Source organism: Aplysia californica, unplaced genomic scaffold (assembly GCF_000002075.1).
Source record: "Aplysia californica isolate F4 #8 unplaced genomic scaffold, AplCal3.0 scaffold00512, whole genome shotgun sequence".
NCBI classification, from domain to species: Eukaryota; Metazoa; Mollusca; class Gastropoda; order Aplysiida; family Aplysiidae; genus Aplysia; species Aplysia californica.
The window spans coordinates 426,959-429,913 of record NW_004797782.1 but is presented as its reverse complement, the minus strand read 5'-3'; the positions used below and the strand labels follow the sequence as shown (position 1 = coordinate 429,913).

Genomic DNA, 2,955 nt, shown 5'->3' with positions numbered 1-2,955 from the left:
CTGTGTGTGTGTGTGTGTGTGTGTGTGTGTGTGTGTGTGTGTGTGTGTGTGTGTGTGTGTGTGTGTGTGTGTGTGTGTGTGTGTGTGTGCGTGCGTGTGTCGCGTGCGTGAATATTGTTTGTACATGCATTTATTTAAAGCGCCTAGAGCTGTGTTTACACGGGAGTGGGCGCTATAGAAATGATCTTCATCATTATTATTATTAAGTGTTTTGCGGCTCTCGCAACTGCTTTAATTATATGGGAGCGCAGGACTCATCTAATATTTTCAGTTGGTAGGAAATTTTGAATTTTGCACGGGTGGCGGCCGAAGCCTACTCTTATCGATTTTGGACCACCAAGGGATCTCTCTAACGTGCACAACTTGGGCCTCCGAGATTTTTCGCCATTGTCCGAGAAAGCTAGGTGTAGTACTTTCCTACCAGAAGATCAGGGGTGTGGCTGAAAGACAGCTGTAAGAAGGAGCCAAGTAGAAGCAGTGAAAAGGCTGCAGAAAGAGTCGGGAGCCCAAAGAAGGGGGCAAAGGAGGCGAGGCGAGTCTTTCGTCAACCCGCTGCCATATCCCGAATCGTCAGCCACATCCCAACCTTTGACACAGGTCAAACTTCCATATATTTATAGGTAGTTAAATCTACCGGAATATGTATTAGGCAAAGTGATGTGCAATGATAGTCGCAATAGAGAGATTGTTTTGGTCTCTCTTTACTCATATGCACCACACGAATTTAATTGATATTTTTCCCTTTACAAAAGTCTCGAATCTAGATCTTATTGTAATATAGTTGCAGGTTGCAGATTTAATAAATTGCCGACACAGAGAGAGAGAGAGAGAGAGAGAGAGAGAGAGAGAGAGAGAGAGAGAGAGAGAGAGAGAGAGAGAGAGAGAGAGAGAGAGAAGGGGGAGGAGTAGGTCTTGCGAGAACTTCCAAGCAAAACAAAATGGCGACCCGCGTAGTTCGGCTCGATTCGAAAAGTGAAATAGCCATAGCATCTTTGTAGACGATCAAATTAGCTTACTTTTGTGCTATAACGTCATTTTTTTCTTTGCTTTTGTCAATTTGATCATCCACACCGACAGAAAGTTCTTCGAAATTAGGAAAAACAGGTCTTGTTTCACACCGGGTGATAATAGCCAACGCTGGCAAGTCTCACCCGGGGTGAGAGGTCAATCGTAGGGTTTTTATTCTCACCCCGGGTGAGGATAGTCACTTCCTTACTTAAATGATTAGGTGATTAAACATGATCTCTTATTGACAATATAAAAGTCAATTTAAGTTTCATTTCGTTATAAAAAATGTGTTAGGTTTGCTAACTTCTTAGACTTTGTGTTAAACAACACTTTTAACAAAACGAATTCTTACAAGCCTAGGCTTGGCCTTTGTAATCTCGAAGGTTTAGAAGTAGAAGTAGAAGAGTCTTCTACTAGAGTCTAGAGTCTGTCTCTTGAATGTACTGGATAACAGAAATCTGCAACCTGCCACTAGATTACAACTCTAGATCTAGATCTAGATTCGAGATTTTAGTAAAGGCAGAGTTCAGGGAAAAACTTCAAGAAATTCTCGAGGTGATGAGTAAAGAGAGACCAAAACAATCTCAATAATAATATATCGCGACTATCACGACACATCACTTCACCTATACATGTTCCGGTAACTACCTATAAATAGATGGAAGTTTGACCAGTGTCAAAAGTTGGGATGTGGCTGACGATTCGGGAAGTGGCTGCGGGTTGACGAAATGGAAAAGCGCGGAGGCAAGGGGGTGGGGGCAGAAAGTGGAGACGAAAGCGGACGACAGAACATTGCTAGAGGGCAGGAAAGGAGGTGAAAGGAGACAATTTTAGAGAAGAAAATTGTTCTGTCCCTACCTGGATTCGAATCCGGAACCTTTGAATGAGAGGCAAACACCTTAATAAACTCTAGACCACTTTTTGTCTTGAGTCCTTATGTAGTATTTCAATGGAATACGACAGTAGCTGTCGGTATCAATATCAGTATGGTCATGTATGTCCTAGTGGTTTTCTTGTTTCCTGTTTTTTTCTGTTTGTGTGTTTGTTTTGCTTTGCTTTTGTTTGTTTCTGCTATGAGGAATGTGTGTGTGTGTGTGTGTGTGTGTGTGTGTGTGTGTGTGTGTGCGTGTGTGTGTGTGACACTGTGTGTGTGTGTGTGTGTGTGTGTGTGTGTGTGTGTGTGTGTGTGTGTGTGTGTGTGTGTGTGTGTGTGTGCGCGCGTGTGTGGCCCGGGATGGAGGGGGTCTGGAAATACCAAGTTGATCCATTTTCTCAATAATCTACAACACATAACTGGCATCAAACAAGGACTCAAGACAAAAAAAAAAACCCCAGAAAAAAAGAACAGAAATAACAGCAGAATTGTGAAGTATCGTCGGAGGAAGATACTACGGTATCGGTGTGTAGTATCGTCAAAGGAAAAATGCAGCATCGTTAAAGAAAAAACTACCATGACATTGTGTAGTATTGTCTGGGAAACTGCGGTATTGCCGGTACGCTACTGGATAGATTGAAATTGTAATCTAGACAATTAAAAACTGAGAATAACACTGTGCTTAAGTCAATTTTTGCTGAATGGAGAAAAACGACCAAAAAGACATGGACTAAGGCCTATCTTACACACTTGTTGAACTAGCACCGCCCGAGAGAGAGAGAGAGAGAGAGAGAGAGAGAGAGAGAGAGAGAGAGAGAGAGACAGACAGAGAGAGACAGAGAGAGACAGAGAGAGAGAGAGAAAGAGAGAGAGAGGGAGAGAGAGAGAGAGAGAGGGAGAGAAAGAAAGACAGAGAGAGAGAAAGAGAGAGAGAGAGAGAGAGAGAGAGAGAGAGAGAGAGAGAGAGAGAAAGAGAGGGTGGGAGACAAGGGGGGGGGGGAGACAGGGGGGGACAGACAGACAGACAGACAGACAGACAGACAGACAGACAGACAGACAGACAGACAGACAGA

The 2,955-nt window shown here is 43.4% G+C and overlaps 1 protein-coding gene across 1 annotated transcript in view; it reads right to left on the bottom strand.

The window, feature by feature from the left end:
* Positions 1-2,955, bottom strand: part of LOC101848063 — a gene marked incomplete in the record, with an annotated part of 18,144 nt that overhangs the window by 11,350 nt on the left and 3,839 nt on the right.